Source organism: Piliocolobus tephrosceles, chromosome 1, assembly GCF_002776525.5.
Source record: "Piliocolobus tephrosceles isolate RC106 chromosome 1, ASM277652v3, whole genome shotgun sequence".
Taxonomy (NCBI): Eukaryota; Metazoa; Chordata; class Mammalia; order Primates; family Cercopithecidae; genus Piliocolobus; species Piliocolobus tephrosceles.
Window position 1 is genome coordinate 36,523,030 of NC_045434.1, and position 27,107 is coordinate 36,550,136.

At 37.2% G+C, this 27,107-nt stretch overlaps 1 protein-coding gene and 1 pseudogene across 4 annotated transcripts in view; both read left to right on the top strand.

Moving 5' to 3' along the window:
- The window catches only part of CEP350 (centrosomal protein 350), a 163,246-nt gene that overhangs the window by 1,742 nt on the left and 134,397 nt on the right, over positions 1 to 27,107 (top strand). The window lies entirely within an intron of this gene.
- LOC111527779 lies at positions 12,135 to 13,216 on the top strand (annotated as a pseudogene).

A 27,107-nucleotide genomic window follows, 5' to 3' on the forward strand; every position in this document is an offset into this window, starting at 1 on the left:
TGAGGCAATCAGTTTATGAGTTATAAAGTTTTTGGATTTTTTCCTTCTGCTTCTGATTGTCAGTCTTGCTCATTTTATAACACTTCTACCATATCATGAGCAGAAGAAAGGAGATGAAGTCCTGCTGTAATCAATTTTATTTGTTAAATTGCTATAATTTATAGTGGGAGCAAAAAAGAAGTTGTCCGAAATAACTGACATCATTTTTTGGTGTGCTTCTATATACATTATTTTATTTAGTTTTCACAGTGATCTTGTGATGTAGGTATGGCAGATATCCATATTTTGCAGTCGTGGAAACTGACACATACGGAAGATCATTTATGTGAATGCCTCTCATTTCTGCAGATAATCTGGGATTAGTTTTATTTTAAAGTAAATATTAATACAGGTACTCTGGTATTTGGCATGATTTTAAAATATAAAAAAATTATTCTATTTTTATTCCTTTTTACATGCCACTTGCCCCTTACGCTGATAATCGCCAGTTCTTTAAAAACATTAGTATTTTTATAACATTTTGTTAATTATTGACAAGTCATGAATTATAATGGATCACTTTATTTCTTTACGTATATACTTTTTGTTTGAACAAGATTCTTAAAGTGTAGTTCATTTATTGTCTTTCACTTTGTTTGGATACTCAGTTCTGTCATCTTTATTCTTCCAGTCATTTATACTCTTATGTAAAACAAACGTTCAAGCCACATGATCAGTAACATAGCTGAAAAGTAGTAATATCTTGATGATTTTATTGTTGAGACAACTGATGATTTAAAAAGTTAGTTCTCTGTGTATAATTGTGATTGTTATTTTTGCAATGTGAGGCAAACTGAAATAATTTTCCTTATTGACTTTTCCCATGTCAAAAAATTTTAGTGTTATAGTTTAAAAAAAAACAACAGATTGCATAGTATTTTTTTCTATATTTTTGTTGTTGTTGTTCATTGTTACCATTTGTGGTTATTTTGAGTTACTCTTTGCCTTTCTCATCTGGTCTGTAAGTTCCATGATGGCAGAGATCCTTTAATCACTACTATGCACCCAGTGCCTAGCATATGGTAATATAGTCAACAAATACTAGTTGAAGAAATTGACTAAAGAATGGTCCCAGGATAATATTTTAAATGCAAAACAAAAGACTAGTTCTTAGTTCCTAGGCACACCTCAACTCTTGGGAATATATTCCAGAGATATGCTCAAATTTGCTAGGTAGCAAGGGAATGACAGCCTGGGATTAAAAAGCCACTGGGAATATGCCACAAGTGGAAACTTTATTTACTATTTTAATGATTTGCCTAGGCGCTCTGGCAATAGTTATGGTAATTTAAAGGAAATAGAAACTTTAAGACCCTAACCTGTTATACTAGTACTGTAATTATAGGCTTGTAATAGCTTTTAAGTCACTTCTTAATCTCAGCATTGGGAGTTTAAATTCTTCAAGGCCAGCTAGTCCAATTCCCATATTTTATACATAAGAAAACAGAGGGTTGTATAGGGGGATATCTCATGCATAGTTGATTTCATAACTGGGAGAAGAATCCACTGCATAGCTGCTAAGTCTACATTTGTTTAATATGTCAGATAATTATAAAATTAGAACATAACTGTGATCAACCTGGCAGTCTATTTAGTATTAATTAAAAACTCAAAATGGGACTTTTTTTTCATGAATCAAAAATGTTAACTAACGAATCTGAACCCTCTGTAATTGGGACTATAAATTGATACCATTGAAGCAAACTTCTGGAAGGAAATTTGGCATTTCCTATCAAAATTAAAAGTATATATATTCTTTGATAGAATCATTTCCTGCTTAGGAGTTTATCTTACATAAATTTTAACACAGCACAGGAATTCTTTAAGAATATTTATATTGGCATTATTCCAGGATGTCAATAAATTTTATAAATAATTTTAAAATGTCCTAAATGTCTGTTGGTAGGCTAATAGTTAAAAGTCTAGTATATTTATGCTGTGAATTACTATGCAGTTGTTAACAGGTTTCAGGGTATCTATATTTACTTCATGAGCAGCAGCTGAGGATATCCTTCAGCTCCTGGGACCATGCAGTGGACCTTCTGGGTTCAAAACCTAACTGCACCACTTTCTAGCTGTGACTCTTGGTAAATTACTAAAAGTCAGCTATAAATTGGATATACTAGTGGTTCTCATCTTACAGGGGTACCATGAGAATTAAATGAATTAACACTTATGCCCTAAGTAAGCATTAATAAGCTCACGTGTTTGCTGTTACTATTATGTATTGACTTGGAAGAATGTTCATAATATAAAATTAAGTGAAAAAATAAGTTGTACTATACTATAGAATATGATTCATTTAAAAAACACATAGACAAATAAATGTAGTTTTGTTTTCATTTTGCATGTGAATAGAAAAAAGGGCTATAAGGACAGACATTAAACCATTAAATGTGTTATTCCTGAGGGAGTGGATGACTTTTCTTTTTTACTTTAGACATTTTTGTATGGTTTTATTATAAGAATTACTTTCATAATTTTTGAAACTTTTTTCTAAAAAAAATTGAAGTAAATTTTTTCTTCTATTAAATAGTGCTACAAATGTAATTTTGAATGTGATTTTTAGAGATAAACACATTTAATCAACAGAGTATCTCATAATTAGATCCTGTGTCAAAACATTGGTTGATGGAAGGGCCGGGACTTGGTGACTCACGCCTGTAATTCCAGCTCTTAGAGAGGCCGAGGCGAGTGGGTCACTTGATGTCAGGAGTTTGAGACTGGTCTGGCCAACATGGCGAAACCCGTTTCTTTCTAAAAATACGAAAACTAGCAAGGCATGGTGGCAGGCCTATAATCCCATCTACTCGGGAGGCTAAGGCAGGAGAATTGCTTGAACCAGGGAGGTGGAGGTTGCTGTGAGCCAAGACTGTGACACTGCCTGGGCAACAGAGAAAGACTCCATCTCAAAACAACCAAACAAACAAAACTTTTGTTGGTTGGGTGCAGTGTCTCATGCCTATAATCCCAGCACTTTGGGAGGCTGAGGCAGGCAGATCACCTGAGATTAGGAATTTGAGACCAGCTTGGCCAACATAAGGAAATCCCACCTCTACTAAAAATACAAAACTAGCTGGGCATGGTGGCAGATGCCTGTAATCCCAGCTACTGGGGAGGCTGAGGCAGGAGAATCGCTTGAACCTGAGAGGTGGAGGTTGCAGTGAGCCAAGATTACACCACTGCACTCCAGCCTAGGTGACAGAGTGAGACTCTCTCAAAACAGACAGAGAAACATACTTTTGTTGGTGGAAGGTTGAAATTTAGGGAAATCCCTAATAAATATGTTTGTTTTTCTGCTAGCTTTGTAACCTTAAGTCTTCTTAATTTACAAAGTAAACCTCTAGGCTAGATCAGTGTTTCTTAAATCCAGTATTCCTAAACTGTGCACTGAAATAAGTCCTCACTTAATGTTGTCCATAAGTTCTTGGAAACTGCAACTTCTAAGACCCCAAATGCCTCTAATATTAAACATTGAAACAAATGGGACCTATACATACATTTAAGAAATACTAAGAAAAGTCAAGGTAATTATTTACCCACTTATTTCAGTTAAGGATGGCAGGTGGCTGGAACCTGTCTCGGCAAGTAGGGCACAAGATAGGCTGCCATTCCATCGCAGGTAGCATTTACACACACCCACACACCCACACACACACACACACACACACACACACACTGTCTCACTCACTCAGACTGGGACCATTTAGACATGCCAATTCATGTCAGTTCACCTAATGCGTTCTCCTCTGTGATATGGGAGGAAACTGGAGTATACGGAGAAAAGCCACACAGATGTGGGGAGAACATGCAAACTCATACATAGATGGTAGCCCTGGTGGGGAATCAAAATTTTTTTCTCATCAAAATTGTAAAGAAATGACATTGAATGAAACTATGCTATGGAGGACCTGCTGTACTATGGAGCACCATAGTAACTCACCTGGACACTATGGGATATTTGAGAAATTTTAAGGGAAACAGCAATATTGGATATCTGTGGGATATTTGACATCTATAGGACACTGCTCAAACTACCAGTTTGAGATACTGCATAAGAGATTGTGTTACCTTTTTTTTTTTTTTGATGACGCTGTGTCTTCCAAACGCTAGGTTTTGGGAGGTTGCTGTGATAAAAAGCAAGTACTATGCAAAAATCAGTTTGGAGCAGTAATGAAGGTAGTGATGTCCAAAATGATTTCAAGATTTGAGAACTTGTGTAATGTCTAGTAGGTACACACATCTTATTAAGTAGTAGGTACACACATCTTATTAAGTAGTTGTAATTTTGTTTTAAAAATATTTATTTCAATTTATACGTATTTTCGAACTGCTATTAAGTTGTTAGGCTAAAAATACTTATTAGCTTGTGAACTTAACTCCTTAGTAAATGGAACTGTTAGGTATTTTTTTGGCCTAGGGGTTCCATGATTTAAAAAAAAAAAAAAAAAAAAAAAAAAAACTGGCATACTGAGGGGTCTGTGAACTGAGAAAGTTTAGGAACCTCTTGAACTTTTGACCAGGACACCTACAGTAAGAAATATATTTTCCATGTTCTGTGCTCCCAGAGGTTGATTTTTTTACATTTACCTTTATTTTTTTAAATAAAAAGAACAGACGTGTGTTATATGTGTATGTGTATATATATAATGAAACAAAAGTTTCACTTTTTAAAGTTTTACTTTAAAAAGCCCTCATGGCCAGGCATGGTGGCTCATACCTGTAATCCCTGCACTTTGGGAGGCTGAGGCAGGCAGATCACTTGAGGTCAGGAGTTCAAGACCATCCTGGCCAACATGGTGAAATACCTTCTCTACTAAAAACACAAAAAAATCAGCTTGGCGTGGTGGCGAGCACCTGTAATCCCAGCTACTCGGTAGGCTAAGGCAGGAGAATCACTTAAACCTGGGAGGTGGAGGTTGCAGTGAGCCGAGATGGCGCCACTGTGCACCAGCCTGGGCAACAGAGAGACTCTGTCTCAAAAATAAAATGAAATAAAATAAAGCCCTCACTACTTTCAATACACCTGATATTTGCAAATCAATCCTATATAGTTCCATTAATAAAATGCTAGATCCAGTCCACCATATTGTTTTGTTTTATTTTAACCTGCTAACGGTTCATGACGACATACTTGAAAACACGAGTATGGTTGACTTCTAATGTCCAGCTTTAATACGATTTATTTCTCTGATTAGTTATAAATGAAGTTAGACTACACTTTAGCTTTTATTTTAGATTTGGGTTTTAGGGGGGATACATGTGCAGGTTTGTTACATGGGTATATTGCGTCATGCTGAGGTTTGGACTTCTATGGAACCTATTTTTGGACTCCTATTGAACCTATCACTAAAATAGTGAAACTACCCAGTAGGTAGTTTTTCAACCTTTACCCCTTGCCCCTCACTTCCCACTTTTTTCTTTTTTTGTGACAGAGTCTTGCTCTGCCACCCAGGCTGGAGTGCAGTGGCTTGATCTAGGTTCATTGCAACTTCCGCCTCCCAGGTTTAAGCGATTCTTCTGCCTCAGCCTCCTGAGTAGCTTGGACTGCAGGTATGAGCCACCACACCTGGCTAATTTTTTGTATTTTTAGGAGAGATGGGGTTTCATCCTGTTGGCCAGGCTGGTCGTCAACTTGTGAGCTCAAGTGATCTGCCCACCTTGGCCTCCCAAGCTGGGATTACAGGCGTGAGCCACCCATGCCGGGCCCTTTCCCACTTTTGGAATCCACAGTATCTTGTTTTCATCTTTATGTCTGTATTTACCCATTGTTTAGACCCCACTTATAAGTGAGAACGTGTGATACTTGATTTTCTGTTTCTGCATTAATTTGCTTAGGATAATGGCCTCCAGCTGCATCCATGTTGCTCCAAAGGACATGATTTCATTCATTTTTGTGGCTACATAGTATTCCATGGTGTATACATACCACATTTTCTTTATCTAATCTGTGGTGTTTGTTTGTTTGTTTTGTTTTGTTTTTGAGACAGAATCTTGCTCTGTCGCTCAGGCTGGAGTGCAGTGGCCTGATCTTGGCTCACTGCAACCTCTGCCTCCTGGGTTCAAGCGATTCTCCTGCCTCAGCCTCCTGAGTAGCTGGGATTATAGGCACGCGCCACCACGCCTGGCTGATTTTTGTATTTTTAGTAGAGATGGGTTTCACCACGTTGGTCAGGCTGGTCTCGAACTCCAGACCTCGTGATCTGCCCACCTCAGCCTCCCAAAGTGCTGGGATTACAGGCTCCCAGCCTATCTAATCTACTGTTGATAGGTACTTAGGTTGATTCCATGACTTTGCTATTATGAATGGTGCTGCGATAAACATACTAGTGCAGTGTCTTTTTGATAGAATGATTTCTTTTCCTTTGGGTAGGTACCTAGTAGTGGAAATTCTGGGTCTAATGATAGTTCTAAGTTCTTCGAGAAATCTCCATACTCTTTTCTACAGGGGTTGAACTAATTTACATTCCCACCAGCAGTGTCTGTTGCTCCCTTTTTAATGGAGTTATTTGTTATTTTCTTGTTCATTTGTTTATGATTCCTTGTAGATTCTGGATCTTAGTCCTTTGTCACATGTATAGTTTGCAAATATTGTTTTCTCATTCTTTAGGTTACCTCTTTACTTTGTTGATTCTTTTGCTCTGCAGAAGCTTTTTAGTTTAATTAAGTCTTGTTTATCAATTTTTGTTTTGTTGCATTTGCTTTTGAGGTTTTAGTCATAAATTCTTTGCCTAGGCCAATGTGCAGAAGAGTTTTTTTCTAGGTTTTTTAAAAATAGGATCGTTATAGTTTGAGGTTTTATGTTTAAGTCTTTAATACATCTTGAGTTAATTTTTGTATGTGGTGAAAGGTAGGGGTCTGGTTTCATTCTTCTGTATACGCTAGCCAGTTTTTTTTTGTTTTTGTTTTTTTGGAGGGGTTTTTTTTTTTTTTTTTTTTAGCACCGTTTATTGAATAGGTATCCTTTCCCCATTTTTGCTTTTGTCAGCTTTGTTCAAGATCAGCTGGTTATAGGTGTGTGGCTTTATTTCTGGGTTCTCTATTCTGTTACGTTGATGTATGTGTCTGTTTTTGTATTGGTAACATGCTGTTTTGGTTAGTATAGCCTTGTAGTATAGTTTGAAGTTGGGTAATGTGATGCCATTGTGTTCTTTTTACTTGGCTATTCAGGCTCTTTTTTGGTTCCATATGAATCTTAGAATTGTTTTTTCTAATTTGTGAAAAATGATGTTGCTAATTTGATGGGAATAGAATTTTTAGATGTTTTGGGCAGTATGGTCATTTAAATATTGATTCTTCCAATCTGTGAGCCTGGAATGTTTTTCCATTTGTTTGTGTCATCTGTTATTTCTTTCATTAGTGTTTTGTAGTTCCCCTTGGAGCAATCTTTCACCTCCCTGGTTAAGTTTATTCCTGGGTATTTTATTTTTCATGTGGCTGTTATAGATGGGATTGCATTTTTGATTTGATTCTCAGCTTGAACATTATTGGTGTGTAGAAATGCCACTGACTGTTGTACGTTGATTTTGCATCCTGAAACTTTACTGCTCTTTTTCTTAGATCTAGGAGTTTTTTGAAGGACTCTTTAGGATTGAACAGAGATAATTTGAGTTTCTCTTTTCCTATATGGATGGCTTTGTTTTTAAATTTTAATTTTCTGCCTGATTCCTATGGGTAGGACTTCCAGTATTATGTTGAATAGGAGTCGTAAGAGTGGACATCCTTGTCTTGTTTCAATTCATAGAGGGGATGGGATGCTTCTAACTTTTGTCTATTCAGTGTGATGTTGATTTTTTGGAATAGTTTGAGTAAGATTGATACCACCTCTTCATTTGTTTGGTATAATTTGGCTGTGAATGCATCTGATCCAGGGCTTTTTTTGGTTTGTAGATTTTTTTTTTTTTTTATAACTGATTCAATTTTGTAAATCGTTGTTGATCTCTTCGGGATTTCATCTTCTTCCTGGTTCAGTCTTGGGAGGTTGTGTGTTCCCAAGAATTTATCCATTTCCTCTGGTTTTGCTAGTTTGTGCGCATAAAGATGTTCATAGTAGTCTCTGAGGCTCTTTTGTGTTTCTGTGGTATGAGTTCTGTCACCTTTGTCATTTCTGATTATGCTTCTTAGGATCTTCTCACTTTTTAAAAAAAAATTTACCTAGAGGTTTATCTGTCTTGCTTATCCTTTCAAAGAACTAACTTTGTTTTGTTGATCCTTTGTATTTTTTTTTAATGGTATCAATTAATTTAGTTATGCTCTGATCTTAGTTACTTCTTTGTTTTCTGCTAGCTTTGGGTTTAGTTTGTTCTTGTTTTTCTGGTTCCTTTAAGTTCAACATTAGGTTGTCAATTTGATATCTTACTCTTTTTGATATAGGTACTTAGTGCTATAAACGTTCCCCTTAACATTGCTTTTGCTGTATCCCAGAGGTTTTGGTATGTTTTTCTATTTTCATTTGTTTTGAAAAATTTTTTTATTTCTGCCTTAATTTGTTGTTTTTTTTTTTTTGTTTGTTTGTTTGTTTGTTTGTTTGAGACGGAGTCTTGCTCTATCCCCCAGGCTGGAGTGCAGTGGCTGGATCTCAGCTCACTGCAAGCTCCGCCTCCTGGGTTTACGCCATTCTCCTGCCTCAGCCTCCCAAGTAGCTGGGACTACAGACGCCCGCCACCTCACCCGGCTAGTTTTTTGTGTTTTTTAGTAGAGACGGGGTTTCACCGTGTTAGCCAGGATGGTCTCGATCTCCTGACCTCATGATCCGCCCGTCTCGGCCTCCCAAAGTGCTGGGATTACAGGCTTGAGCCACTGCGCCTGGCTAATTTGTTGTTTAACCAAAAGTTAGTTAGGAGCGAGTTGTTTAGTTTCCATGTATTTATGGTTTTCAGAGTTCCTTTTGGTGTCAGTTTCTTATTTTATTCTACTGTAGTCTGATAATATGCTTGACATGATTACATTTTTTAAGAATGTATTGAGACTTGCTTTATGACTGAGCTTGTGGTCCATCTTAGAGAATGTTCCATGGGTAGATGAGAGTGTATATTCTGTGATTTTTAGGTACAGCATTCTGTAGAAGTCTGTTAGGTCCATTTGGTCAAGTGTCTAAGTCCAGAGTTTCTTTGTTAGTTTTTTTGCTTTGACGTTCTGTTTCTAATGTATATAGACACATACATTTACAAATGGAAATCTCCTTTATAGATGTAAATTTCATTTACAAAAGGATTTCAGAATAGCCAGCTAAATGCCAGAAAAGTGTATTTTAATTGCACAGGTGATCTTTTTTCTTTTTTTTTTGAGACGGAGTCTGACTCTTGTCACCCAGGCTGGATGGAGTGCGGTGGTGCAATCTTGGCTTACTGCAACCTCCACCTCCCGGTTCTCCTGTCTCAGCCTCTTGAGTAGCTGGGATTACAGGCGCCTGCCACCACACCCGGCTAATTTTTGTTTGTACTTTTAGTAGAGACGGGTTTTGCCATGTTGGCCAGGCTGGTCTCGAACTCTTGACCTCAGGTGATCCACCGGCCTCGGCCTCCCAGAGTGCTGGGATTATAGGCATGAGCCACTGTGCTCGGTCTACAGGTGATCTTTTTAACCTAGCTACTATTTCTTAGGTGAAATTACTAAATTCAGGATAGAGCCCATTAAGGAATAGGGCAAAGAAAGCCTTCTCTGTACCTGGACTCAGCGTGAATAGATCTGAAAAAGGAGGAAGCTTACTTTACCTGACAGCCTACCTTTTATAAACACTATCTAGGATAACTTTCTTTTCACCTTCAGAGAAGAGTAGTAACAGAGCCGAAAGGTTAGCAGATTTAATTTTTCTTATCAATTAGTTGCTCAAGCTTTTTATTTGCCTTCTACAGTCTTTTTTTAAAAAGCAATAAAAATATTGAAATCTTTTTAGAAGCTTCTGCACACCAACAGGCATCCCTAAATGAAACTGATTTGGGAGCCCTCATTTTCAAATGTACTTCTTAAAGTGCAGTGTTTGTTTGGAATGTACCGTTGTGATTTTAAATTACCTTAAGTAAGATTTCACCATTTTTGTAAGCATTTGCTGCTTCGGGGACCTAACAATACTGCATGTATATGCTGGAAGGTATAGTACTCAGGTCTTAGAAATTAAGGATCCCATTTTTACCTTGAATAGTGGCTTTGGCTCTTGGATCCCCTTGGTCAACTTAGCTAATGATTTTTCCCTCCCTAAGCATGCAAGAAAAAAGAAATAAAGGGGGCTAGAACACACAAATCTTTGCAAATTTCTGAAAGCTGAAGTTGGTACCCCCTTCAGTATTACCATTTAAACTAATTTCTGTCTAAACCAGCCAGACATTCTGAGGCCTCTAATTAGATCCAAGACAGTTAGATACAGTTGGATCCTGGACCCAGTCCAGTTTCTGTTGTAACTTCCAAACCTAGTTTGGATCAGAAATTTGCTCAAACTCGGATAGCTCAAATGCACACCCATGGAGCTTCAGAATCTGAGAGAGAACTTACCCACAATCTCCAGCAGCTTTGAGAGAGCAGTGGACAAAATGAGTCCAGTTGGTACCTTGCTTTGTCACTTGGCGTTCTTGGGAGTTGCTAGAAGCTTAGTTTGGATCCCACTTCTGACACCATCTATTAAAATAAAAACCTTAGACAAATTAAATTTAACAGAATTTGATTGAGCAGAGAACAGTTCATAAATCAGCCAGCTTCTAAACCAGAATAGGTTCAGAGAGGCTCCTTAGACTACCCTTTATACAATAGATCATCTCTGAAAATGTGTATAGTTGCTACATTTTTGTATGATAAGTTATTAAATGTTATAGAGCAATAATGATGTAAAGAAGACCTTTGTACAAATAGAAGGATATTTTTCCAAAGAGAAAATCTGATATATCTTTGAATAGTTTGGGTTTTGGTGATTTTTTGAAAAGCCATTTATAGTTTTTGTTGTTGTTAGTGGGCTTGTAGAAGTTGTTTCTGGAATTGTGGCACCTTCCTTTTTAAAAACTGTATCTAAAAATCATTGATGAGTAATAGTAATAGCACTGGCCATAACTTAATAGGTTTCATTTCTTTTCTTTTCTTTTTTTTTTTTTTGAAACTGAGTCTCACTCTGTCGCCCAGGCGGGAGTACAGTAACGCGATCTCGGCTCCCTGCAACCTCCGCCTTCCAGGTTCAAGCAGTTCTGTCTCAGCCTTCCAGGTAGCTGGGATTACAGACATGCACCACCACGTCCAGCCAATTTTTGTATTTTTAATAGAGACGGAGTTTCACCATGTTGGCCAGGCTGGTCTCAAACTCCTGACCCCAGGTGATCTGCCTGCCTTGACCTCCTAAAGTGCTGGTATTACACGTGTGAGCCACCGGGCCCAACTGGCTTCATTTCATTCATGATTTCATGTCTAAATTTTAAAAGTGAAAATATTTTATGAAAGAATTTCTTTTTAATTTTGAGATTGTTTTAAAATATAAAATACATACTCACACGTATACTTTTTTTTTTTTTAAGTGTTACCATGTAAGATATTTTCTGTTTAGGAATGTCTAACCTTTTCAGGTTGTATAAAATACCTGGCTTCATATGTGTATTTGTGCCTGTTTGCTTTTAAGAATTGGATTCTGAGACTTATCAGTGTCATTTGGCAAACAGGTCTGGAGTATTCAGTGTGGCTATACACTGTGCATGAACTAGGGATATAAAGAGGAATAAGGCCAGGTGTGGTGGCTCATGCCTATAATCCCAGCACTTTGAGAGGCCAAGGCAGGTGCGTCACCTGAGGTCAGGGGATTGAGACCAGCCTGGCCAACATGGCGAAACCCCATCTCTATCAAAAATACAAAAATTAGTTGGGCGTGGTGGTGCATGCCTGTAATCCCAGCTACCAAGGAGGCTGAGGCAAGGGAATCACTTGATCCCAGGAGGTGGAGGTTGCAGTGAGCCGAGATTGCGCCACTGCACTCCAGCCTGCATAACAAGAGCAAGACTCTGTCTCAAAAAAAAAAAAAAAAAATAGAGGAATAAACTATCTCCACAGTTTTATGTAAGAGACAGATATGTCAATAATAGTACAGAGGAATAAAGATAATTGATAAAATTCTGTGAATGGATTCATAAAGAGGAAGCAAGTATACTGCATTAAGGAGTCATTAAAGGCTTCCAGTGAAAGAAAAATTGTTTCCATTTCCTTAAACAGCCTCTCAATGACTAAGTTATTGAATGTAGAAGGAGACTTTTGAAAATGATCTTGCTTTCCACGCTACCCAGAGAGGGGTGCCTACAGTGTTGTTCTGGATTCCCATTGTAACTTAAAGGGAAACGTTTACAATATCCAGAGGCCTAGATGTCCTGCAAATGAAGGAGGAGGATGTCCTTAAGTTCCTCGCAGGAGGAACCCACTTAGGTGGCACCAGCCTTGACTTCCAAATGGAACATTACATCTATAAAAGGAAAAGTGATGGCATCTGCATCATAAGTCTGAAGAGGACCTGAAAGAAGCTTCTGCTGGCAGCTCATGCCATTGTTACCTTTGAAAACCTGGCTGATGTCAACGTCATATTCTCCAGAAATACTGGCCAGAAGGCTGTGTTGAAGTTTGCTGCTGCCACTGGAGCCACTCTAATTGCTGACCGCTTTACTCCTGGAACCTTTACTAACCAGAGCCAGGCTGCCTTCCGGGAGCCACGGCTTGTGCTGCTTTGACCACCAGCCTCTCACTGAAGCATCTTAGGTTAACCTACCTACCATTACTCTGTGTAACACAGATTCTCCTTTGCGCTGTGTGGACATTGCCATCCCATGCAACAGTAAGGGAGCTCACTCAGTGGGTTTGATGTGGTGGGTGCTGGCCCGGAAAGTTCTGTGCGTGTGTGGCACCATTTCCCGTGAACACCTGTGGGAGGTCATGCCTGATCTCTACTTCTACAGAGATCCTGAAGAGACTGAAAAAGCAGAGCAGGCTGCTGCTGAAAAGGCTGTGACCAAGGAAGAATTTTGGGGTGAATGGACTATGTCAGCACCTGAGTTTAACACTACTCAGCCTGAGGTTGCAGACTGGTCTGAGGGCATGCAGGTGCCCTCTGTGCCTATTCAGCAGTTCCCTACTAAAGACTGGAGTGCTCAGAAGACTGGTCTACAGCTCCCATTGCTCAGGCCACTGAATGGGTAGGAATAATCACTGAATAGTCTTAAGCTGTTCTTGCATGGACTCTTAAGCAACATGGAAACGGAGTTGATGGAAAATTAACAGCAGTTTCTAAAAAAGGCAAAAAAATTATTTCTTTTTTCCTTGGAGTTTTCCTCAAAAAGTGATCAATGTGTCTGCTTTAAAAAAAGAATTCAGAAGCAGAAGCTGGGCGTGGTGGTGTGTGCTGTAATTCCAGCTGCTTGGGAGGCTGAAGTGGGAGGATTGCTTGAGCTCAGGAATTCAACAAGACTAGCCTGGGCAATATAATGAGACCCTGTCTTCAAAAAAATAAAAAATATATACACTGAAAAATCTACTTCCTGTCCTGGACCCTCACTTCCTCTCCTTGGAGTTAACCAATATTAACTTTCTTATGTATAAGGGAAAATTCTGTAGTGAAACTTTTATACTTTTAGGCAAAAAATAATCCTGACTTGCAAACTGTAAGACTCCTTTTTGTAGATATATTCCTTGATATTAATTTAGAAAAGTACTCAGGATAACTAGATAGTAAGCAAAAGTGTAGGCCTATTTTTAGGGCTCCCCCCTTCTTTTGGTTATTCCTGGTCCTATTTGCTGCCCTCAACTCTCCTAAAGTAAAAATCTATGGGTGTCTTGTTTACGAAATTTAACTCTTTGTTTCATCAGTGTCGTGCATTGTGTTCTCTTTTATCCTTACTCTGCCTCCTATGCTGCAAAGGCCAAAGTAGTACTAATGTTACATAGTATCTTCTGGATTTCCTGGATTACAGTAAGTCACTCAGTTTTTGTAAAAGTAGTTGTTGAGGTTTATATTTTATAAGTAGAAACATGTCAGGCTAAATTCTCAGGTTAGTGGTATATTAGACTATGTTATGGGAGTGTTGGTTATTCTGGAATTTACTTGGAACAGTGTAATAGATCTGAGTTATAACTGAGTATTTTCCACTTTTTTTTCTGCTGGTCCTTACTAAATTTACTATTTGTCCATTTTATGTTGAGGATAGATAGTAGGAATATTGCAGACTCATCTTTTTCTTAATCTTTCAGAGAGAGGTGATTGTTATATATGATCTGATATAGATGAGAGAACTGAAATGTAGCAAAGGTATGGGAAATATTCTCTCTAAGAGCCAGAATGAAGTCATTTGTTTCATCTTTTATCCCTTAATGCCTGGCACTTAGTAGGAGGCCAATAAATGTTGAGCAAAATGAAACTATGTGATTGAATGAAAACACTGTCAATATATGTGAAACAAAAATTTGCTGTTAGAAGATAATTGAGAATTGGCTATTTCACAATGTCATCTTATATCTTACTTGTGTATACACACCACAGGTATAGGTCATTGTTTCGCAAATGTTTTGGTATTAAGACCGCCTCATGCACTTGAGTTATGAAAGACTCAAAAAGATTTTGTTCATGTGGGATTTCTCTATTGATGTTTACTGTATTTGAAATTTTCAATGTACTTGTTTATTTAAAATAATGATAAACATATTGCATGTTAAAATAATAACTTTCTGTTGTTGCTGTTGTTTTCTTTTTTTTTTTTTTTTTTTTTGAGACAGAGTCTTGCTCTGTTGCCCAGGCTGAAGTGCAGTGGCACAATCTTGGCTCATTGCAACCTCTGCCTCCTGGGTTTAAGCAATTCTCCTGCCTCAGCCTCCCAGGTAGCCGGGACTACAGGCGCATGCCACCACACCCGGCTAATTTTTGTATTTTTAGTAGAGACTGGGTTTCACCATGTTGGCCAGGCTGGTCTCGAACTTCTGACCGCAGGTGATCTGCCTGCCTCGACCTCCCAAAGTGCTGAGATTATAGGCATGAGCCACTGCGCCCTGCCTTGTTTTGTTTTTAAGACAGGGTCTCACCCCGTTGCCCAGGCTGGAGTGCAGTAGTTCAATCATAGCTCACTGCAATCTTGACCTTTAAGGCTCAAGTGATCCTCCAACCTCAAGCTTCTTAGTAGCTGTGACTACAGGTGCATGCCACCACACCTGGCTAATTAAAATAAATTTTTTTGTAGAGACTGAGTCTCACTAAGTTGTCCAGGCTGGTCTTGAACTCTTGGACTCAAACAGTCCTCCTATCTTGGCCTCCCAAAACGCTGGGATTACAGGCGTGACCCACTGCACCTGGGCTTAACATTTTTAAATGAAAAATAACTAACTGTATCTCAACAGTAAAAAGCAGTGAGTGGCATTGTTTGACATTTTTCAACTCTTTTTAATGTCTGTTTTAATAGAAGACATCTGGATTCTCATATCTGCTTCTGTCTGCATTCAGTCTGCTGTGATATCATATGTCATGTGGCCTTTGGAAAACTCCATTATACATTCATAAGAGAATGAGAATAAAAAAGACAAAGTCTTAATATTATTATGTAAATAGTTTTGATTTCAAAGACGCTTCCTGAAAGAGTGTGAGAGACCCTCAAAGATCCCTGAACCACACTTTGAGAACTGGTAGTACAGATTATAAATTCAGAGTAGAAAAGAACCTTACAGGTCATATGGTCATCTCTTCTTGAGGTCACCTTTTCTTGTAGTTGTTTCTGGTTTATGCAGCTGGATTACTGAGATAAGGAATACCTCATTTGTTTTTTGTGGAATAATCATGAGCTGGCACTTGGGGATAGTGAGTTTGATGTGCCTTTCAGATTTCTAAATAAGCAGTTTGATATGTGGGTTAGGATATCAGAGGTAAAATCTGGTGTTTTGGTAGTCATTGGCATGTAGATGGTTTTGAAAGCCTTTTCCAAGAGTGAGGTTGCCCAGCGAGAGAGTATAGTGTTAGAAGCAAAAAAGCTGAAGGTCAAATCCTTCTGAGCTTCAAGGTTTAAAAGACATATAGAGAAAGACTAGTAAAGGAGACTGAGAAAGAGAACTAGAGAAGTGGGAAAATGTACGTATTGTATGTCTAGAGTGTAGTGTGTAGAAGTCAAGGGAAAAGAGTGCTGTTGTTTTTGTTGTTGTTGTTGTTTTGTTTTTTTGAGATGGAGTCTCGCTGTGTCACCCAGGCTGGAGTGCAGTGATGCGATCTCAGCTCCCTGCAACCTCCAACTCCCTGGTTCAAGCAATTCTCTTGCCTCAGCCTCCTGAGTAGCTGGGATTACAGGCACGTACCACCGCACCCGGCTGAAAAGAGTGTTTTTAGAGAATGGTCAGTTGTAAGGAAGCTGCCAGGAGGTCAAGGTCAAGTAGATTGAGGATTGAAAATACCCATTAGATTTGGAGACGAAGAGGTTTTGGTGATTTTAATGAGAGTTGTGGAGAAATGGGGATGGCAACCACATTGGAATTGCTTGAGAGTCAAGAGTCTAAATGGACACTGAGTGTATTCAACTTTTTTTTGGGGGGGGGGGGCAGAGTCTCACTCTGTTGCCAGGCTGGAGTGCAGTGGTGCGATCTTGGCTCACTGCAAGCTCCACCTCCTGGGTTCACGCCATTCTCCTGCCTCAGCCTCCCAAGTAGCTGGGACTACAGGCGCCCACCACCATGCCCGGTTAATTTTTTGTATTTTTAGTAGAGACGGGGTTTCACTGTGTGAGCCAGGATGGTCTCGATCTCCTGACCTCATGATCCACGCACCTCGGCCTCCCAAAGTGCTGGGATTACAGGTGTGAGCCACCGCACCCGGCCTCAGTAGGCACAAAATTTTTAACAAGGCAAATACGTTTGCTAAGTTGTAGCTAATAATTAGCAGTGGTACCCCTCTAGTAATTTCTGCAAATAATCTATGTACATTATTCCCTTTTAAGAAACACTAACATTTTTTGTAAGGTTGAAGCCATAGACCTAGTAGTCAGTGTTTGCTTTGAGTGGGTAGCTGAGAGAAATGTCTTTCCTTCTGAGTAGTTTCTGCTGTTCAGTGAATCTAGATGGCAATGTTTCATTGTTCCAGTTTAACTGTTAATCACCCTGTTTGTGTCAGTGAGTGTATAAATGAGTATCCAGTAGCATTTATATGTATTTGTTATACTTTTTTTTAGTGTAATCATAATTAGGCTTTTACTTGGTGATAGAGCAGTAGCATTATCTTTTACTCCAGTTTTCTGATTTATTGCACATTAATGATGACATGCTTTTATCAAATGGCTCCCATTATTTCCATGACATCATATATTTAGCTTATGTGACTACCTGTAGTGCTTTTCTTTGCCCTGTTATCAGCAGGTCAAATTTTGTGTGTGTGTTCCTTGTAATTTGTTTTGCTATATATTCTTACAGGCTACTTGCAAAATAGTATGTGAATTTCATTTCCTTATTTTTCATTTCTTTTCATTTTCTATTTTTTCAGTTTCTTTTTTCCCCCCTCATTTACTGCCATAGTGATAAATATGTTAATTGTTCCTCTTTCTTTCTGATGAGTGGTTTTGCAGCCTGGCCCTTTAACTGCTTCTTCTGCTTCTGAGATCATGTTTCTTAACACTACTGTTGACCCATCATACCTCATCCTTCCACTGGCAGCCCTGCCTTTGATTCTCCTTTATTTTTTTCTGTTTAAATGAAGCTCATAACAGCTTCTAATGCTGTCGTTTGTTCATTTGTTCATTGAAGGTTCTGTTGATCTCTAGATGAGTAAGAAGATACAGTCCTTAAGGACCACACAACCTTGTGGGGAGACTGATACATATATACTATTTGTAACTCTATTATAGCACTCATTATATTGTATACTATTTGTTTATGTGTGTATCTCCTTTACTTGATTATGAGCCTTAAGTGCTCAATGAATGTTCATTGAATGAATGAATTATGTATAATGTATGTATGTGTGTATATGTATATAATGATAAAACTATGAAAAATGAGCAGAGGCCAGCCGTGGTAGCTCATGCCTGTATTCCCAGTGCATTGGGAGGCCAAGGCTGGAGGATTGCTTGAGGCCAGGATTTGAAGAACAGCCTGGGCAACAAAAGAGACCTGTCTCTAAAAAAAATAAGGTAAATTAGTTGTACATGGTGGCACATGCCTGTAGTTCTAGCAACACAGGAGGCTGAGGCAGGTGGATTGCTTGAGCCCAAGAGTTTCAGGCTACAGTGAACCATGATTGCATCACTGTACTCCAGCCTGAGTGACACAGCAAGACCCTGTCTCTAAAAAAGAAAAAAAAAAGAAAAGGAAAAAATGAAAAGAGTACTATAGGAAACAGAGAAGTACTAATTGAAGTACTAATTTTATTAAGAGCCAGTTTGGGAAAGATTTATAGAAGATAACATCAGAGTTTGGCTTTGAAGGGCATTCTTGCCAGAGAAAATTTAGGAAAAGACAGTGTGGAGATAATGAAATGTTCTGGATATTCAAAGAATGTACTCTAGATATACCTATTCGACAGGAAAGTAGTTACACAGTTTTGCTTAAAAAAAGAATAAACAGGTGAGACTGTAAATTAATGTTGTGAAGGTCTCCAAGTGTCCATCATGCTAAGGAGTTTGGAGCTCTGTCCCATAAATGATAGTCATTGAAGAGTTATAAAATCAGAATTGCTAGGTTCTGTTTTAGAATGATAACTTAGATTGCAGTATGGAGAATGGATTTAGGAGCAGGATAATTTAGGAAGCTTTTACCGTAATGTAAGCTAAAGATGATGCTTTGAACAGAGGCAAGGGGAAGAAAGAAAAATTAGAGAAACAACTTAAATTTTTTTTTTTTACAAACAGCTTTATGTATGAGGCATAGTTTATATATCATAATAGAGAAACAACTTAAGGGTATAAATGATATGGTAACTAAGTATATGATGGAATGTGGGAGAGATAGGAATGTCAAAGATGAGCTAGATGCATGTTAATCCAATTTATTAAGAGTACAAGAAGAAAATTTTGAAGATAGATGATAATGAATTTATTTGGTTTTGAACATGAAAAATTTGAAGTGCCAATGGTACTTGGAGATAGACATCAAATAGACTGAAAACTTGCATGTAGAGCTCAGAAATAGATCTGAGGAAGAAATATAACATTTAGGAAATAGTTAAAGCCATGAAAGTATGTGAGGTTGCCTGGGGAGAAGGAGCTAGAGAAGAAGAGGCCTAGGAAAAAGCCTTGGAAATGTTACCATTGATGAATTAGACAGAAGTAGAGAACCCATCAGGAGTTGAGAGGTAAGAGATAAAACAATCAAGAGGCAAGGGAAACAGGAGAAATATGTTTTACGAATCCCAAAAGTAGTGAGAGTTTTAAGGTGAAAGTTTAAGATCCCAAATATTAATAACTTAGTGTTGTAATGCCTGTTGACTGGAAAATTGTATTACTAGAATGTAGGCATATTTCCTAGGTTTTCTAGACAGACACAATTCTTTTTTAATGTTTAGGCTTTTCTAAGACTTTAGTAAGAATAAGCCTGTAAATCAGAAAAAAATACAGCTTTTTAGACTATGCTCCAATTTTTGGTTTAAAAAATATGGACTTTTTAGTTGAAGAACTGTTCATAACAAAGTGAAAGATAAAGGCAACATTTTATCAGTTGGCTTAAAAAAAACACATTTTCTGATGACCAGAAAAAACCCTGCACATATCTCTGAGAGGAACTGTCACTCATTTTGGGGTATTTTCTGTATTCTCTCTCTTTAAAACAGTATATTTCTTAACACATTTTGTGTAGTGTATTTGAGATTCATTTCCAGTATGCTACAAAAAATGTGTTAAGAAATATATGAATATAAGAAATAAGAAATGAAATACAGGAAATGAATTTCAAATATATTTTTCATTAATAGCTTCTTTCCCCTCTAAGTACATGATTTAGAGGTTTGAAATGAATGATTATTTTGTTGGATCCTCTTTTTCTGTAGGGTTTTTTTTTTTTTTGAGATGGAGTCTCGCTCTGTCGCCCTGTCGCCCAGGCTGGAGTGCAGTGGCGCGATCTCGGCTCACTGCAAGCTCCGCCTCCCGGGTTTACGCCTTTCTCCTGCCTCAGCCTCCCCAGTAGCTGGGACTACAGACGCCCGCCATCTCGCCCGGCTAGTTTTTTTTTTTTTTTTTTTTGTATTTTTTAGTAGAGACGGGGGTTTCACCGTGTAGACCAGGATGGTCTCGATCTCCTGACCTCGTGATCCACTCGTCTCGGCCTTCTGTAGGTTTTTATCTTTTTTTTTCCCCCGTGAGGAAACTCAAATAAAGGGAAATTTGAGAGAGGCATCCAAGAATGTAAGAGCAGAAAATGAGGTACTAGCATTACGGGAACTGGAAAATTGTCAAGAGCAAGACCTCTTTTTCCTTTCCTTTGGGGCCACTGTTTTAAAATTTGGTTTTCTTTGATTTTCCTCTTTGTTTTTCATTGTATTTTTCAGCGTGGCTCCTTATAGCTCATGGGTCAGTTGCTTATCCTTTCAATTCCAAAACTCTGCAGTCTCTTTTTCCCGGGACTGGATAGGATGCTTTTGAGTCACTTCCTTAGTTCTTATCCAATCAGCTAGAGCTAGAGTGAGGGGCAGATCTTTGTGGATCACAGTAGTGAGTAGGGGTAATTCCTTAGAGAAAAGGACTATTGGTAGGCTAAACACAGTGATTGATATCTTTAGTATTTACACAGTTTCATTTAACAAAGCTTTATGGGAACATTTTGAAGGCATAATTTGTGATCAGTTGTTTTGTGCCTAGTGGGAAGTTGGCCTTTTTGACTTTTGAAAAATGTTAGAGTTGAAGGAAGGTAAACATGATAAATGCTGAGTTCAGCCTAGAGGTTATTCTTTCTGGATGAGGGGAGAGAGATGAGTATGAGTAGAGATACACAGAGGACTGCAGCCAAATTGGTAATAGTTTATTTCTTAAACTGAGAGGTAGGTACATGAGTGTTTTATTATATTATTTCTTATATCACTTGATGTGAAGAAGAAAGCTGTTTTCTGATAATTGAAGATTATTTAAATTTAGACCTTGGCAGATAGTAAGCCTCAGAAAATAAAGCAGTCCAACAGGCTATTGAAGGCTTAGAACATTACTGTACACTACTGTAGACTTTATAAACACTGTGCACTTAGGCTACACTAAGTTGACTAAAAAATCTTTCTTCAGTTATAACCTTAGTTTACTGTAACTTTTTTTACTTCATAAACTTTTTAAAAAACTTTTTGACTCTTTTGTAATAATTCTTTGCTTAAAACAAATATACAGCTGTACAGCAATAGTTTATAGCCTTATTCTGTAAGCTTTTGTTCAATTTAAATTTTATTTTTATGTTTTTACTTTTTATGCTTTAAAAATATTTTTTAAAATAAAATATTTGTAAAATATGTATTTTTATTTTTTAGTAAATAGCGGGAGCACACTCTATAATAACAATAAAAATATGGTATAGTAAATACTAGGCGATAGAAATTTTTCAGTTCCAATATAGTTTTAAGGGGCCAGTGTCATATATGTGGTTTGTGTTGACCAAAACATCATTGCATGGGCATGACTATACAGAGAACTTTGGCTGTCTTCCATTATGGGAGTAGAATGTTGTGACAAGCTTATTACTATGTAACAGAATGCTTAACTTTATCTTTTAAATTAAAAAAAATTTAAATTGACACAATTGTTGTACATATTCATGGGGCAATAGTGATGTTTTGATACAATGTATAGTGATCAGATCAGGGTGATTAGCATATCCATCATCTCAAATATTTATCACTTGTTTGTGTTGGGGATGTTCAGTATCTTGTCTTCTGTCTAGTTGAAAATACACAATATGTTATCTTTAACTATGGCCATCCTACAGTGCTGTAGAACACTAGAACTTACTCCTTCTATCTAGCTGTAATTTTGTATCCTTTAACAAATCTCTCCTAAGCGCCCTTAACTCCCCTCCCAGTCCCTACTAACCTGTGTTCTACTCTTCTATGAGAAGAGCTCTTCTGTGAGCTTCTGCATAGGAGTGAGAACATGCTGTGTTTAACTTTCTGTTCCTGGCTTATTGACTTAACATATTCGTCCTCCAGGCTCATCCATGTTGTTGTAAATGACAGAATTTTTTTCTTTTTAAGGCTGAATGGTATTCCATTGTGTGTATATATGTTTTCTTTTCTTTTTTATGGAAATGTGAATGGTTTTGACTTAAAGTGTATTTTGCCTAATATAATTGTGACCTCCTATGTTCTCATTTGGTTACTGTTTACATACAGTTTCTTTTTTCATCCTGCTAACTTTAGTCTATTTTTGTCATTAGATCTAAAGTGAGTCTCTTATAGACAGGATGTAGTTCCATATTTTCTTCATCTGTTCATCTTTGTTGGACACTTGGTTGTTTCCATTTCTTGGTTATTGTGAATAATGCTGCTATAAACATGGCAGATAGCTCTTCAGTATACTGATTTTCTTTCCCTTGGATAAATATGCAGTAGTGGGATTGCTGGATCATATGACAGTTCTATTTGTAGTTTTATGAGGAATCTCCATAGTGTTTTCCATAGTGGATATACTAGTTTACCTTCCCACCAATAGTATATAAGAGTTCCTTTTTCTGTATATCCTCGCTAGCATTTGTTGTTTTTTGTCTTTTTGGTAATAGCCATTCTAACTGGAGTGAGATGATATTGTGGTATTGATTTGCATTTCCGTGATGTTTAGTGATGTTGAGCTTTTTAAAAACATGTTTCTTGACCATTTGTCTTTGCCCATTTTTAATTAGATTATTTGGGGTGCTTTTTTTTTTTGCTCTTAAGTTGTATGAGTTCTGTATGTTCTAGATATCAATTCCCTGACAGATGAGTAGTTTGCAGATGTTTTCTCCCATTTTGTAGGTTGTTTTTTCATTCTGTTGATTGTTTCCTTTGCTGTGCAGAAGCTTTTTAGATTGATATAGTGCGATTTGTTAATTTTTGCTTTTGTTTTTTGTGCTTTTGGGGGTCTTATTCATAAAATCTTTTACCAGACCAGTGCTCTGAACTGTTTGTTTCCCTTATGTTTTCTTCTAATTATTTTGTAGTTTTGGGGGTCTTATATTTAAGTCTTTAATCTATTTCAAGTTGATTTTTGTGTAGGGTGAGAGATGGGGGTCTGTTTTCATTCTTCTGCATATGGATATTGTTTTCCAAGCACTATTTATTGAAGAGACTATCCTTTCCCCAATGAATGTTCTTGGCACCGTTGTAAAAAATTAGTTGACTATAAATACATGGATATTCTCTATTCTGTTCCATTGGTCTATATGTCTGATTTTATGGCAGTACCATGCTGTTTTGGTTACTGTAGCTTTATAGTGTATTTTGAAATCTGGTAGTGTGATGCTTCCTGGTTTATTTTTTTTTTGCTTTGGATTGCTTTGGGAATTTGGTGTCTTTTGTGGTTCCATATGAATTTCAGGATTGTTTTTTCTATTTCTGTGAAGGATGCCATTGGTATTTTGATAGGGATTGTATTGAACCTGTAGATCACTTTGGGTTGTATGATCATTTTAACAATATTAATTTTTCTAGTTCATGAACACAAGATGTTTTTCTTTTTTGTCTGTCTTCTTTAACTTTTTTCATCAGTGTTTTACAGTTTCCTTTGTAGAGATTTTTTACCTCCTTGGTTAAACTTATTCCTAGCCAGATTTTTTTTTTTTTTTTTTTTTTTTGTAGTTACTGTGGATAGGATTGCTTTCTTGATTTCTTTGTAAGGTAGTTCATTATTTATGTATAGAATCACTACTGATTTTTGTATGTTGATTTTGTATCCTACAAATTTACTGAATTCATTTATTAGTTCTAATAGTTTTTTTTGCTGGAGTCTTTGGGATTTCCTATATGTATGATTATATTGTCTGAAAACAGGGACTATTTGACTTCCTCCTTTGCAATTTGGATGCCCTTTGTTTCTTTCTCTTGCCTAATTACTGTGGCTAAGTTTTCCAGAACTATGTTGAACAAAAGTGGTGAAAGTGGTCATCCTTGTCTTGTTTCAGATCTTAGAGGAAAAGCTCATTCATGGATTACTAGGTTAAGAATACTTGTACTACATTGTGAGATTGTAGAGGTCAGAACCGTTTTTCTCTCTCTTTTTCTGTCTCTATTTTTTCATCTGTAAGGACCATTTCTTTTTAGTTTTTTTTAGTAACACACAATGCTTTGCACAAAGTAGGTACTCAAAAAACATTGTTAGTACAAGCTGTTGATATGCAAGTTTACTTTCCTCATTCTTAGTCTTAAAAGACAAATATTATTACATTGGGTTAAAAAAATCTTTTTTCTATATACAATATATGTTTAAAAGAAAGTGATCCAGAAAACTTAGAATTAAAAGGATAGGACAGATGCAATAAAGCAATGTTTGCTTTTTATTAATAGCATGCAAAGTAGAATTAAATACTAAAACATTTCTCTAGGGATAAACAGAGTTATTTTTTATTGATGAAATGTAAAATCCATTGGCAGCATAACCATGAACTTTTATATACCAAATAATAATATCAAGTTATTTAGGAGTTAAGTATTTTAGAAATATGAAATGGACAAAAATTCAGTAGTTCCGGTGAATTTTTGTCCATCTCTTAATTCTTGGCAAATTAAATAGACAAAAGATAATACATAAATGTCCAACAAATAAATAAATCCAAGTTTTCCGTATGACTTTTGAATAAGGTTATTGTCATGATATCTCTAAAACATTTAACTGGGAAGATGCTTTCATTATTCCCCAGGAAGTGATCTTGAATAATCTATTTGACTTGGTAAACACTTAAAAGTGGTTGGGAAAAAGGCCTTATGCAAATTGAGATTTATGCTTTAAAGATAGTAAACCTTTTGATAGATTATCTTATTAAGTAAGTTTTTTATTACACTTTTTTCACTAATTCTATTTTCAATTTCTACAAAAATGGTGATTTAAAAAATGTATTCTTATATAAAGAACAGACCAACTTGAATACATTATATTTAAAATATTCACTTACAGGGCATGGGATAACCAAAGATTTAAAAGGTAGGTTATTGGCAAATTGAGGTGCTTCATGAGAATAGATATCATAAAACTGATTTAAAACTATAATTATAGGCTGTGTGTGGTGGCTGACACCCATGATCCCAGCATTTTGGGAGGCTGAGGTGGGACAATCACTTGAACCCAGGAGTTTGAGGTCAACCTGGGCAACGTAGTGAGACTTCATCTCTATAAAAATTTTTAAAAAATTAGCCGGGCATGGTGGTGTGCACCTGTAGCCTCAGCTACTTGGGAGGCTGAGGTGGAAGGAACACCTGAGCCCAGGAGGTTGAGGCTGCAGTGAGCCCTGATTGCACTACTGCACTCCAGCCTGGGTGACAGAGTGACACCTTATCTCTTAAGAAAAGCCTCAAAAACTAGAATTATAAACCTAAAACAGGACATAATTCATGTTATCTGAAAATCTTTTGAAGTATAATATACATTGAAAAAGCACATAAATGTGCGAGTTGATAAAGTCTCTTAAACTGAACATACGCTTGAAGTCAGCACCCAAATCCGTGAAGATTAGCAGCACTTCCTTGCTCCAATTTCAGCCACCTCTCTAGCCACTTCAAGGGTGATGACTGTCCTCACTTCTAGCACTATAGATTCCTTTTGCTTATTTTATACTTTATTTAATGGAACTATATGGTTTTTACTCTTGTTTCTGGCGTTCTTCACAACATGTTTGTGATATTCAGCTATCTTTTTGCATGTAGATGTAATTCAGTCTCATTATTAGTGGGAGATATTCTATAATTATCGTATGAACTTTTACATAAATGTCATACTTCTAATATGTAGTCATTTATATTAAAGATGATTGCCCATTAATAGGGTATTTATTTTGAAGCAGATAAATTTTCTCTTATTTACTCATTTATACTGTCTCAGCCTTAGTGTTAGCTAAGAAGACATAGAGATTGTGGACACGTATGTAGTTTTTGATTATTTAATCTATCCTTTCCATTGGAAAATTGATAATCACTGTATATTTCAGCACTTATTTTAGTTTTAAAGCAAAAAGATGTCTGCCCAAAGAGATTTTTTGTCTAATCATTGACAGATATTCTAGTAATATAACTGATGTTTGCTTAATTTTTCAGTTGGCTAGATTAAAAATATTTTTATCAAAAGGAAAATGAGTTAATTTTTTGTTTGTTTGTTTTTTTGAGACAGAGTCTGACTCTGTTGCAAGGCTGGAATGCTGTGGTGCAATCTCAGCTCACTGCAACCTCTGACTCCCTGGTTCAAGCAGTTCTCCTGCCTCAGCTTCCTGAGTAGCTGGGATTACAGGCACCTGCAACCATGCCTGGCTAATTTTTGTGTTTTTAGTAGAGATGGAGTTTCACTATGTTGGCCAGGATGGTCTTGATCTCTTGACCTCATGATCCGCCTGCTGCGGCCTCCCAGAGTGCTGGGATTACAGGCGTGAGCCACTGCACCAAGCCAAAATGAGTTAATTTGTTAAACTGTATTGGCAGATTAAAGTTTTATGGTTGATAAAATGTTGTTTTTCTACTATGCTCCTCTATTTTCAGAAAACTTGTTTACTTTTCTTAGAGCCATATTCTATAATCTATGAAAAAATTTTATTTTTAGAACTTTTTTTTTTTTGAGATGGAGTCTTGCTCTCTTGCCCAGGCTGGAGTGTAGTGGTGTGATCTCAGCTCACTGTAACCTGTGCCTCCTGGGTTCAAGCAGTTCTCCTGCCTCAGCCTCCCGAGTAGCTGGGCTTACAGATGTGCGCCACCACGCCTGGCTGATTTTTGTATTTTTAGTAGAGACTGGGTTTCGCCATGTTGGCCAGGCTGGTCTTGAACTCCTGACCTCGGGTGATCCACACGCCTCAGCCTCCCAAAGTGTTGGGATTACAGGCGTGAGCCACTGTGCCCAACCCTATTTTTAGAACATTTTTGAGGTGTTTTCTAGGACATTTATAAATCAGGATTATTTACTCTGATAAATCAGATTAAATTAACTTCCTTAAAAAGTAACCATACCTTTTAGTTTTACATATTTTGACCT